General features: G+C 39.0%; 1 protein-coding gene across 4 annotated transcripts in view; it reads right to left on the reverse strand.

The window, feature by feature from the left end:
• The window catches only part of nckap5l (NCK-associated protein 5-like), an 883,389-nt gene that overhangs the window by 260,945 nt on the left and 608,157 nt on the right, over nucleotides 1-14,287 (reverse strand). The window lies entirely within an intron of this gene.

Below are 14,287 nucleotides of genomic sequence, written 5' to 3' on the forward strand. Positions count from 1 at the left end.
CCTTGCCTCTCATGATACAGTCAAGTCTCACATCTGATCACCTTCAGAATGTATTTGTACTGGCATCTGATGTCAGAATGGCTCATTATTGTTTATTGGCAACAGTCACTTTGATTGACAGTGCAGGAAACAAGTTATGTCCCTTCTGCATATAGAAATAGTGGTTCTCCTGCCATTTGTGCCATGTTATACACCAATGTGGATGAGAGGCAATGAATAATAAAGAGAAACATGCTTAATTATCAAACATTATGGCTTGCTATTTTACCAACAAATGCAAAAAAGATTAAAATATGCATGAATATAAGTAGTGACACCATATATACAATGACATGATTTATTAAGAACCATTCATCAACCTAGTAATAAAATGGAATTACCCAGATTTGAATTCTCAACTGGCTTCACATAGCTTGTAGCTAACACACTGGACAATCCTGTTCTCTCACACTGCCATTAAATCACTATTTATAATCATGAATAAATCTTTAATCTCTTTTGGAAAATTTGTACAGTAACAACATATACTCAAATTTGGTTTATCACAGAGCTGCAGCATAAAGAAGATGTTAATGACAAAAACCTTCACTTTGCAATGAAAGACAAATAGTAAGATGAAAATTGTCAAAAGTGCCAGATTAACATGAAATTACTTTGAAAATCATCCATGCACCTAATACAAAAATCCTCAGCTTTAGTCAATGGAATTACAAAGGATTGACTTAAAATTTATTTCTTGTGAAATTTAGAATACTTGCATCTTGATGGAACAGGTCAGGTGAACATAGATCAAATCATAGACCAAATACTCATTATCAGACAATATGTTAAGTCCTTCAAAATTCTCCATTGAAGATCAACTGCAAGAAATTTCCATATTGAATTCCAACATGTGGCTCAGATCTTTCAAAAACCTCTGCAGTTCAAGATAAAGTAGAAGCTCGTATTCAAACTGAAAATACCTGCATCAGTTATTATCAAGAAAGAAAAGCAGAATTCAATTTGCAGTGTCTTCAATATTCCAATGAATAAAACTTTAAATGAAATTAGGAACTTACATCTTGTACCCCTGAACAAAAGAAAAGACAGAAATAAAGAGTTTTAGAATTGTGAGCAAATATCGAAACACTTAACTGTCCAGATTGATAAATATTTCAAATATTTGAATTGAAGTAGCAATATCTGAAAAGTACGGTAACATTTCCATCCATTACCACCTGCGACACTGTTACTGCCTAATCTCATCTGTTACCAAAACCATTCTAATAATTTTTTTATTTCTACCCTGGACTATGTCATGATGTTTCGGTCATGTTGCCATTGTTCTATAGTACTGTGTAAAAGTCTTATGCACCACAGCTATATATATGTGCCTATGACTTAAAAAACAGCATTGTAATCTCCTTAAGTATCATCATCATCACATGCTGTGTTGCAACATGAGCAACCATGGTCTATCTGGAAGTAAAAGTCTATTAAATATTTTGCTGTCCAAGAACTGAATTGCATTAACCTACCATCCCATGATCGGTGATGTTCAGTGGTTCACTATAAATGTTGTTTAGTGGATCGAGGTATCCCATGCTCTCCGTACTCCACTCCAACATGAGATACCAGTACTCCTCAATGCTTTCCTGCTGTCCTTTCCAGAATTCCATTGTCCTAACTGTAGGAGCTGCAGCTTCTGTTGGTGGTGATTTTATGATTTGGAAATCCTCTTGCCTAATTTATTTCCTCTCTTTTCTCGATAAAGAAGCACTTTAAAAGCTGTCTCTTTGATCACATTTCTGGTTACCCACCTTAACATTGACTTATGTAACTCAGCATCATTTCACATTTGATAACGCTCCTATGAAGAATGCTGGGATGCTTTTCTTCATTAAAGGCACGATGCAAATTGAATTAATAGTTTTTGTTGTTTCCCCACATGATTCTGTGGTGTACTTCTTTATAGCTCCCAGTAGGACTTTTACTTTGAGTAGGATGAAATCTCATTTAATGTATGGTGAAACCTCATTCCAAGCAGCCAAGTTAGAGAACAAAAGCTTAAACCTGCCAGATTTGCTCAATTGCTTTAAATCAATGTAACTCCTTTACGTTAGTAGGTCTGGTACCTTTTGCTCTACACTAGACATAAATTCACCACATTCAGGATATAAAACTGCACAATGCTTTTGAAAAAAAGAGTTAGTTCATGCAAAGCCAAATGGGGAATATTCTGGTCATGATCAAATTTATTCTCATATGTGAATCAAAAACATGTTTCTTGCTGTCTGGATTTCAAAATTAAAATTATGATATTTTTATGAATGGGCCCTACAGTTCTCCATCTTCTATTGGTCTACATGGATTAAAGCATAAGATCATAAGATAAAGGAGCAGGATGAGGTCATTTGGCCCAATGAGCCTGCTCCGCCATTTCATCGTGGTTGATCCAATTTTCCTCAGACCCCAATCTCCTGCTTTCTCCCCGTATCGCTTCATGGCCTGACCAATCAGGAATCTATCAACCACTGTCTTAAGTATACATAAAAATTCGGTCTCAGTGGTAAAGAATTCCACAGATTAACCACTCTCTGCCTGAAGAAATTTCTCATCATCTCTATTTTAAAAGGATACCACTCCATTCTGAGGCTGCATCCTGTGGTCTTAGACTCTCCCACCACAGAAAACATTCCCTCCACATCCATTCTATCAAGACCTTTCATGATCTATTAAATAGGTTTTAATGAGGTCACCCCTCATTCTTTTGTATTCTAGTAAATACAGGCCCACAGCCATCAAATGCTCTTCATTTTACATGTCATTCAATCCTGGAATCCTTTGTGTGAATATCCTTTGAACACCCTCTAATTTCAGCACATCCTTTCAAAGCTAACGAGCCCATACCTGCTCACAATACTCCAAGTGAGGTCTCACCAGTGCTTTATAAACTTTCAACATTACATCCTTGCTTTTATATTCCAGCCTTCTTGAAAAGAATGCTAACATTGCATTTGCCTTCCTCACCACACACTCAACCTGTATATTATCCTTTAGGGAACAGTGCACAAGGTTCCCAAGTCCCTCTGAACCTCAGTTTTTTGTATATTATCTCCATTTAGAAAATAGTCAACCCTTTCATTTCTTCTATCAAAGTGCACGATCATACATTTTCTAGCCCTGTATTCCATCTGCCAGTTCTTTGCCCATTCTCCGAATCTGTCTCAGTCTTTCTGTAGCCTCTCTACTTCCTCAAAACTACCTATCTTCATATCATCTGCAAACTTTGAAACAAGGCCATCTATTCCATCATGTAAATCCTTGACATATAAAGTAAAATGTTTCGGTCCCAAAACAGATCCCCGTGGAATACCACTAAACATCAGCAGCCAAACAGAAAAGGCTTCCCTTATTTCCACTCTTGGAATCCTGGAAATCAGCTACTGCTTCATCCATGCTAGAATCTTTCCTGTAATACCATGGACTCATAGCTTGTTAAGCAGCCTCATGTGTGGCACCTTGTCAAAGGCCTTCTGAAAATCCAAGTGCACAACATCAACTGATTCTCCTTTGTCTATCCTGCAAGTTCTTTCTTCAAAGAATCCAACAGATTTATCAGGCAAGATTGTTCCTTGAGGAAACCTTGCAGACTACTGCCTATTTTATCATGTGCCTCCAAGTACCCTGTGATCTCATCTTTAGTAATCGACACCAACTACTGAGGTCAGACTAATTGGCCTATATTTTTCTATCTTTTGTTTCTACCGTCTTGAAGAGTGGAGTGATATTTACAATTTCCAGTCAACTAGAACCATTCCAGAATCTAGTGATTCTTGAAAGATCATTATTGATACCTTCACAACCTCTTCAGCTACCTATTTTAGAACGCTGGAGTGTACACCATTTGGTCCAGGCAACTTACCTACCTTCAAGCTTTCAGTTTCTAGTTATTGTACCTTCACACACTTCATGACCCCTGACACCAGGACCTTCCATCATACTGCTAGTGACTTCCACAGTGAAGACTGATGTAAAATACTTATTCAACTTGTCCACCATTTCCTTTTTCCTCTACTACTACCTCCCCAGCATCGTTTTCCAGTAGTCTGATATCCACTCTTGCTTCTCTTTTACACGCTATGTATCTGAAGAAACATTTGGTAAACTCATTGATATTATTAGAACCATAGAACCACAGAACATTACAGCACAGAAACAGGCCTTTTGGCCCTTCTTGACTGTACCAAACCGTTTTTCTGCCTAGTCCCACTGACCTGCACCTGGACCATATCCCTCCATACACCTCTCATCCATGTACCTGTCCAAGTTTTTCTTAAATGTTAAAAGCGAGCCCACATTTACAACTTCATCTGGCAGCTCATTCCACACTCCCGTTGAGCTTACTGTTGAGCTAACTTTCATATTCCATCTTTGCTTTCTTATTGACTTATTTGTTGCTTTCCATTGGTTTTTCAAAGCTTCTAATCCTCTAATTTCACACTAATTTTTATTTTATTATGTGCTGGCTTTTGCTCTATTATATGCTGGTTTTATGTTGGTTTTGCTTTTTTTGTTAGCCACAGTTGTGTCATCTTTCCTTTAGAATACTTCCTCCTCTTAGAGATGTATATATTCTGTGCTTTCCAAATTGTTTCCAGATATTCCGGCCATTGCTTCTCTGCTGTCATCCTTGCCAGTGTTCTTTTCCAATCTAGCCAACTCCTCTCTCATGTCTCTGTAATTCCCTTTACTCCACTGTAACACTGATACATCTGGCTTTAGCTTCTCCTTCTCAAATTTCAGGGTGAATTCTATCATATTATGATTACTTGCCCCTAAAGGATTTTTTTTAACCTTAAACTCTCTAATCAATTCTGGTTCATTGCACAACCCTCAATCCAGAATAGCTGATCCTCCAGTGAGTTCAACTACGAGCTGCTCTAAAAAGCCACCTTATAGGCACTGTAGAAATTCCCTCTCCTGGAATCATACACCAATCTGATGTTCCCAATCTACCTGCATATTGAAGTCCCCCATGACTATTGTAACATTACTCTTTTGGCACGAATTTTCTATCTCCTGTTGTAATTTGTAGGCCATATCCTTACTACTGTTTGGGGATCTATGTACAGCTTCCATCAGATTCTCTTTACTCTTACAGTTCCTTAGCTCTATCTACAATGATTCAACACGTTCTGACCCGATGTCACCTATTTCTAATGATCTGATTTCATTTTAGACCTTACAGGCGTTCCAAGATATCCTGGAAGACATCTGGATCACAGAGGAGATGCCTCATGACTTCCGCGATGCCCTCATCGTGGCTGTCTACAAAAACAAGGGAAGCAAATCAGACTGCGGAATCTACAGGGGTATCTCACTGCTGTCCATCGCAGGCAAGATTTTTGCCCGCATTCTCCTGAACAGACTTGTCACTGTCTCAGAAAGGAACCTCCCGGAGGCACAGTGTGGTTTTCAGCCAGAACGGAGTACAGCAGACATGATATTTGTCGTGAGGCAAGTCCAGGAGAAATGCATCGAGCAGAACAAGCCTTTTTACTCTGTTTTCCTTGACCTGACAAAGACATTTGACACTGTAAACAGGGAGGCTCTCTGGATCATCCTGAGATGTTACGGATGCCTGAAGAAATTAGTGAAGATGATTCAGGTGCTCCACGACAGAACGACAGGACAGGTCCTTTGCAGTGGTGATACGTCAGCTGTATTTGCTATTTCCAATGGGGTGAAGCAGGCTGTGTACTAGCCCCAGTCCTGCTCAGTCTGTTCCTCACTTGTATGTTGTCACGTGCTGTCCAAGGTCTGAAGGAGGGAGTGTACATCAGGTACTGATTGGACAGCTCTCTCTTTGACCTTCGCCGCTTGAACGCTCGGACGAAGTGCCTCCATGCAGTCGTTAAAGAAACCCTCTTTGTTGATGACTGTACGCTCCTGGCACGCAAAGACAGTGATCTACAGTTAATGCTGAACAAATTCTCAGACGCTGCTACGCCCTTTGGCCTGACTATCAGTCTGAACAAGACTGAAGTACTTCACCAGCCCGTGCCAAACACCACCCCCATAGAACCAAAAATTACTGTTGACGACACCCAGCTGACAAATGTAAACAGCTTCAAAAACTTGGGAAGCATCATCTTGAGTGATGGGTCTTTGGACAAAGAAATTGACTCCAGGATCAGCAAGGCTAACCAGGCTCTGAGGAGGCTGCGTATCAGAGTGCTCAATCAGCACAACGTCCGTGTCTCCACAAAGCTGAGTCTATAGAGCTGTGGTCGTCCCTTCTCTCCTATATGGATGTGAGATCTGGACTCTGTACCAACGACACATCAAACAACTGGAGAAATGTCATATTTCATATATTTCATATGGAGCCCTCTCCTCCATCCTTGGCATTCGTTGGCAAGACCATATCTCCAAACTGTAGGTCTTGGATCATGCGGAGTCCACCGGCATTGAGTCCCTGATCATCAGAGCCCAGATGCAGTTGGTGGAACACGTCATCAGAATGGACGATCACCGTATGCTGTGCTAGCTGGTGAACTGGAGACTGGAAAGAGACCTCAAGGTTGTCCACGCAAACGCTACAAAGACACTGTGAAGGAAACCCTATGTTACAGTGACGTCCAGCCAGGGGAACTAGAAGCTGCGGCTGCTGACAGAACCCGCTGGTGAGCCCTATGCTATGCAGCCTACACCAGTTTTGAAGACAGGCACTGCCAAAAACTGATGAAAAACCACGAGTGGCGTCACACAACAGCAGCCACAATTATTACCACAACGGACTTCCAGTGTCCCCATTGTGCTAGACTCTGCGCTTCCAGACTGGGACTGCAGAGCCACCTCCGTGTCCACAGATGAACTGCAAACAGCGTGACTTCTTCCAATCTGAAGGGCTATGTTAAGACCAACAGAGCAATGGCACCCCATTGCCTTCCTCCCTATTCCTTTGATACAATGTGTATCTTTGGACTTTAAGCTCCCAGCCATAATCTTTCAGCCATCATTCAGAGATGCCAACAACATCATACCTACTAATCTGCAACTGTGCATCAAATTTATCTGCCTTATTCCATCTAACACATTCAGTCCTGTATTCACCCTTTTCAATTTTCACGTTTCACGTTTCAACTTTTCCTGTTGACTACAGTTCTGCCCTATCAACTGCCTCTCCTCAGCACACATTACCTCTGTTTGTAAACCACCTTCAGCACTATCATCCGCCTTTCCTACGATACTTCTTGCAATGAAATATATGCAGCTCCTGACACTAGCCACACCGTGTTTAACTTTTTGATTCCTGACTTTGTCTGAGGTCTTACCAACATCTACCTCCACAACCTCTCCACTAACTGTTCTGGCTCTCTGGTTCCCATGCTCCTGCAACTCTAGTTTAAACCCCACTGTGCAGCATTAACAAACCTTTCTGCTGGGATATTAATCCCCCTCCCAGTTCAAGTGCAAACCATCTTTTCTGTACAGGTCCCACCTTCTCTGGAAGAGAGCCCAATGATCCATAAAACCTTATGCCCTCCCTCCTACACCAACTCCTTACCCACATGTTAAACTGTATAATCTTCCTAATTCTGGCCTCATGAGCACGAGGTGAGGGTAGCAATCCTGAGATCACAACTCAAGAGGTTCTGCCCTTTAACTCCCTGAACTCCCTATGCAGAACCTCATCACTAATCCTACCCATATCTACATGGACCATGACTTCTGGCTGTTCACATTCCCATTTAAGATGGTTGAGGATTTGATCTGAGATATCCCAGGCCCTTTCACCCAGGAAGCAACATACCATCCAGCAACCTTGCTCTCACCCACAGAACCTCCTATCCGATCCCTGAACCAACAAATCCCCTGCGACCACAGTGTGTCTCTTCTCTCCTCTTCCTTTCTGAGTCACAGAGGCAGGCTCAGTGCCCAAGGCCACTTTCCTCTGTTAGGTCATCCCCAGCATCCAAAGTGTTGTTGTGGGGGATGACTCTGCACAGGTTCCTTCAACCTTTTCCCCCTTCCTGATTGTCACCCAATTTCCTGTGTATTGCAGCTTTGGTGTAACTACCTCTCCACACATCCTGTCGATAATTCTCTCAAATGGTCCGGAGTTCATCCAGTTCCAGCTCCAACTTCTTAACACGGCATGTTAACCTGCATCCATGGTAATTCCCAATAATATATTATGAATATAGTGTGCTTTCTTAACTTTTATTCTGACTAAATGTTGAACTTCTAAGTCATCATAGCCACACTTAGCTTTTGTAAAATGATTTATTTAACAGGCAAATAGGTTTTTATTTTAGCCACTAGAGGGCCTTGCAGGCATCAAGCTGCACTGATTGCCTCCCTGTTGTTCATTGATAATTGTACATCCAAAAAACAATTATTCAGAATTAGCATCAAGTTTAATATCACTGGCATTTGTCAGGAAATTTGTTGTCTTTGCAGCAGCAGTACAATGAAATACATAATAATAGAAATAAATCTGTAGATGACAGTAAGTGTGTGTATATGTGTATATATATTATATATATATATATATATATATATATATATATATATATATATACACACACACACACACACACACACACATTAATAGTTAAATTAAATTAGTGCAAACCAACAAGAGGTAGTATTCATGGGTTCAATGTCAATTCGGACATTGGATGGCAGAGGAGAAGAAGCTGTTCCTAAATCATTGAGTGTGTGTCTCTGGGCTCCTGTACCTCCTTCCCAATGTTAGCAAAGAGAAGAGGGCATGTCCTGTAATGGGTGTCCTTCATGATGGTTGCTGCCTTTTTGAAGTATTGCTCTTTGAAGATGTCTAGGAATAATCAATTGAAATGCAAGAGATGAGGATAGATTTCTTTTGTGGTGAGTCTGTGGAATTTGTTGCCTCAAGCAGCTGTGGAGGCCGAATAATTTGGTGTATTTAAGGCAGAGGTTGATAGATCCTTGATTAGTCAGGACATGAAGGGAAAGGGGAGAAGGCAAGAAATTGGGGCTGAGAGGGAAAATGGATTAGCCACGATGAAATGGCGAAGTAGACTTGATGGGCCGAATTCGGCGTCTGTACCTTATGGTCTAATCAGAGATGGCATCAGACGGGGAGAGGATACGTGATGAGAAAAGTAAGATTGAAGCTTAAAGTCCATAAAAGATAAGAAAGATTATTTTTCCCTTTCTTCTCCTGCTATGTCCTACCTTCATGACCTTGATTCAATACAATCAATTTGAGTGGCCTAGATTGCCTGACAAGTTTTGACATAATTGTGGCATAAAAATAGAGTGACATCAAAGATATTTGCATGCAATTATCTGCCAGATATTGCCAAGGTCAAATATCCTCTCTGCCTGTTTCTATGATACTTGATCTGAAATGCTTTGATGACTTTTGGGAAAAGACTTATTTTGAAGAAGTTGCCAGAATTCTAAACAACCTGCTACTCTGCAATTAACTCCATAAGCTTGGTGCAGGAAGACCAAGAAGAGATCACCAAATTTCAATACAATGGCTTAGTAGAAATTCTCTGGATAACCTCTTATTGGAACACACTCTGCTCACCATTGGATCTTCTCAATTCAATCTATTCCAAACAATAAGCAGGAAAGTTGCATTACCAATGAGCTTGCTCTTCTGCATTACACATCAAACCCTGCCCCCCCCCCCAGTTCCCTCTACCTTCACTTTTTCTGATGGTCCACTCCACTCTACTATCAGATTCCTTCTTCTCCAACCCTTTATCTTTCCTACCCAGCTGGTTTCACATGTCACCATCCAGCTGTCCTCCTTCCTTTCACCCACGCTCTTTATTCTGGAGCCTTACCCCTTTCTTTTCAGTCCTGAAGAAGGGTCTCAGCCTGAAATGTTGACAGTTTATTCATTTCCTTAGATGCTGCCCCACCTACTGAGTTCCCCCAGCATTTCCCGCATCTGCAGACTTTCTTGTGTTTAGCATAGGTAACTAGCTCTGATTTGGGGGGGCATGATGGAAGGAGACAGCAATCATTTATTTTTCTCTCTTATTTGGTGATACTACATTTGCTTTTGTTTCACTTTGTGTTACATGACAAGTTCGGCCCCACACTCTCACTGGCAAAATGGACTTGATGCCACTGTAAAAGAATGGGTTTTTTTCATCTGTATTTACTAAGGAAACTGGCATGGAGTCAATGGAAATAAGGCAAACAGGTAGTGAGGTCATGGAACCTATACAGATTGAAGAGGAGGAGGTGCTTGCTATCTTGAGGCAAATCAGAGTAGATAAATCCCCAGGACCTGACAGGGTATTCCCTTGGACCTTGAAGGAGACTAGAGTTGAAATTGCTGGGGCCCTGGCAGATATATTTAAAATGTCGGTATCTACGGTTGAGGTGCCAGAGGGTTGGAGGATAGCTCATGTTGTTCCATTGTTTAAAAAAGGCTCTGTGGTTATGGTAATTGGGATATCTTTGGGATATGGGAGGGAGCTGTAGCATCCTACTGAAACCCACGTGGTAACTTGCAACCTCTACAAAGACAGCACAAATCTTAGCATAGGATCCAGATCACTCGACCTCTGGGGCAGATGTTTTACTAGCTGTGGAACAGCGAGGGGGAAAAGATTTTACAGAAATACACAAAATTACAAGTGACATAGATAGTGAGGAATGTTTCCCTTGTCCAGGGGTGTATATAAGTTGGTTAAAGTTATGGAGTAGGAGATTTTAAGGGGATTTGAATTGAGTCACCAGAAATTTTTTGAAACCTGGAATGAGGTGACTGTGAAGGCAGATAGTATCACAAAATTGAAGAAGCATTTAGATAAGCAATTAAAGGTTATGGTCCATGTCTTGAAAAATAGAATGTATATAGCTAGATTTTTTCTAGCAAAGGCAGATACAGTTGGCCAAATGGTCTGTTTTGAACTTCAGAGTTTAAAGTAATTATCCAAGTACACATATGTAACCATATACTACCTTGAGATTTATTTTCTTGCAGCTATTCACAGTAGAACAAAGAAATACAATAGAATCAATGAAAAACTGCAAAGACTTGACAAACTACCAAAGTGCGGAAGAAGACAAACTGTACAAATGCAAAAAATAAGTAAATAAATAATACATGAGTTGTAGAATCCATAAAAGTAAGTTTATAGGTTGTGGAATCAGTTCAGAGTAACAATGCGTAAAATTATCCACACTGGTTCAGCAGCCTGATGTTTGAAATGTTCTTCAACCTGGTAGTGTGGATCCTGGTCTCCCGTACCTCATTCCTGGTGGCAGCAGTGAGAAGAGAGCGTGGCCTGGATGATTGGAATCCAGCCGTTTTCCAGTGATAGTGCTTGTCAAAGATGATATTAAGGATGGGGAGAGCTTTACCCATGAAGTACTGGGCTCTCTCTACTGCTTTTTGGAAGCTTTTCCACATATTCTATATCACACATCTCCAAGTTTGTCGAAGTTTTTGATGACATGTCTAATCTTTGCAAACTTATAAGAAAGTAAAGGTGTTGCTGTGCTTTCTTTGTAATAGCAGTTATTTGCTGGGCCCAGGACATACTCAATAAATCCAATAATCATAATATAATCAATGAAAAACTGCAGCAACAGGGTGTACAACTAGTGTGTAAAAGACAATAAATTCCCATTATCACCTGCTTTATTTGTATTGGCAATAGAACCATTAGCAGAACTAATTAGAACAGATTCAGATATTGGGGGCTTTAGAGTTAATCAAGAAGAATATAAGATTAATTTATTTGCTGATGATGTTTTGATTTATTTAACAAACCCATTGCATCCTTGCAAAGATTATCCTTTAGATTGGAAGAATATGGGAAAGTATCAGGTTATAAAGTAAATTGGGATAAAAGTGAAATTTTGCCCCTCACTAAAGGAAATTATAATCAATGTCGATTAGCAACTCAATTTCGATGGTCAATGAATGGGATAAAATATTTAGGTATTAAGAGTTGATAACGATGTTAAAAATTTATATAAACAAAACTATTTGCCATTATTAAAAAAAATAAAAGAGGATCTTGATAAATGGATGATAGATAGATAGATAGATAGATAGATAGATAGATAGATAGATAGATAGATAGATAGATAGATAGATACTTTATTCATCCCCATGGGGAAATTCAACATTTTTTCCAATGTCCCATACACTTGTTGTAGCAAAACTAATTACATACAATACTTAACTCAGTAAAAATATGATATGCATCTAAATCATTCTCTCAAAAAGCATTAATAATAGCTTTTAAAAAGTTCTTAAGTAGTTTACTTAAATACATTAATACAATCAACCCCGGCACTTTAACATATCTTACTCCTGGCGGTTGAATTGTAAAGCCTAATGGCATTGGGGAGTATTGACCTCTTCATCCTGTCTGAGGAGCATTGCATCGATAGCAACCTGTCGCTGAAACTGCTTCTCTGTCTCTGGATGGTGCTATGTAGAGGATGTTCAGGGTTTACCATAATTGACCGTAGCCTACTCAGCGCCCTTCGCTCAGCTACCGATGTTATACTCTCCAGTACTTTGCCCACGACAGAGCCCGCCTTCCTTACCAGCTTATTAAGACGTGAGGCATCCCTCTTCTTAATGCTGCCTCCCCAACACGCCACCACAAAGAAGAGGGCGCTCTCCACAACTGACCTATAGAACATCTTCAGCATCTCACTACAGACATTGAATGACGCCAACCTTCTAAGGAAGTACAGTTGACTCTGTGCCTTCCTGCACAAGGCATCTGTGTTGGCAGTTCAGTCTAGCTTCTCGTCTAACTGTACTCCCAGATACTTGTAGGTCTTAACCTGCTCCACACATTCTCCATTAATGATCACTGGCTCCATATGAGGCCTAGATCTCCTAAAGTCCACCACCATCTCCTTGGTCTTGGTGATATTGAGACGCAGGTAGTTTGAGTTGCACCATATCACAAAGTTACCAATAACATTAATAGGTAGAGTTAATGCTGTAAAAATGAATATATTTCCTAGATTGCAATATTTATTTCAAAATTTACCAATACAATTACCTCAGAAGTTTTTTCAAGAACTGAATAAATATGTAAGGAAATTTCTTTTGAAAGGTAAGATGTCAAGAATATCATTGGAAAAATTGACATGTAAATTTGATTTAGGGGGGTTACAACTTCCAAATTTTAAGAATTATTATAAAGCAAATCAACTTAGATTTATTGCGTCTTTTTTTGATGAAGAAAAATCGGCATGGATTAAAATAGAATTAGATAAGATAGGAGAAAATATACCAGAGGATTTTATATATAAATGGGAATCCAAATGGATATGGGAAAAAAAAGAATCTCCTATATTAAGACACTTGATTGATTTATGGAATAAGGTAAATATGGACGATGAGATAAAGAAATCTTTATTAGCAAAAAGAACTTTAATTCAAAATAGGCTTATTCCTTTTACAATGGATAATAAACTTCTACATAATTGGTTCCAAAAGGGGATTAAATATATAGGTGATTGTTTTGAAGGAGGTATATTGATGTTGTTTGATCAATTAAAAAATAAATATAAAATATCAAATAATACTCTTTTTTGTTATTTTCAATTAAAAGCCTATTTACGAGAAAAGCTGGGACAAACAATGTTGATACCAAAACCTAGTGAAGTAGAAATATTAATTCAGAAAGAAAAAATTAAAAAAATTATATCTTGTATGTATAATTTGATTCAAAAGCAAACAATTAAGTTAGGAATTCATAAATCAAGACAAAAATGGGAATCTGATCTGAATGTTAAAATTGATGGAAAAAATTGGTCAAGACTATGTTTTGATAGTATGAGAAATACAATAAATGTTCGACTTAGATTAATACAATATAATTTTTTACATCAATTATATATAACACCACAGAAAATAAATAGATTTAATTTAAATATGTCTGACCAATGTTTTCGATGTGGTCAAGAAATTGGTACTTTTTTACATTCTACCTGGTCCTGTTTTAAAATTCAACCATTTTGGATAAATTTAAGACTTTTATTGGAACAAATTATTGGAGTACAACTCCCACATAGTCCATTATTATTTTTATTAGGAGACATTGAGGGGATAATACCGAAACTTAAACTGAACAAGTATCAGAAAAAATTTATAAAAATTGCATTGGCAGTAGCCAAAAAAGTTATCGCAGTTAGTTGGAAATCTGATTTATATTTAACTATGGATCATTGGAATAATGAAATACATAGTTGTATTCCATTTGAAAAAATTACGTATAATCTAAGAAATGAATATGATATATTTTTGAAA

Source organism: Hemitrygon akajei, chromosome 5 (genome assembly GCF_048418815.1).
Source record: "Hemitrygon akajei chromosome 5, sHemAka1.3, whole genome shotgun sequence".
NCBI lineage: Eukaryota > Metazoa > Chordata > Chondrichthyes > Myliobatiformes > Dasyatidae > Hemitrygon > Hemitrygon akajei.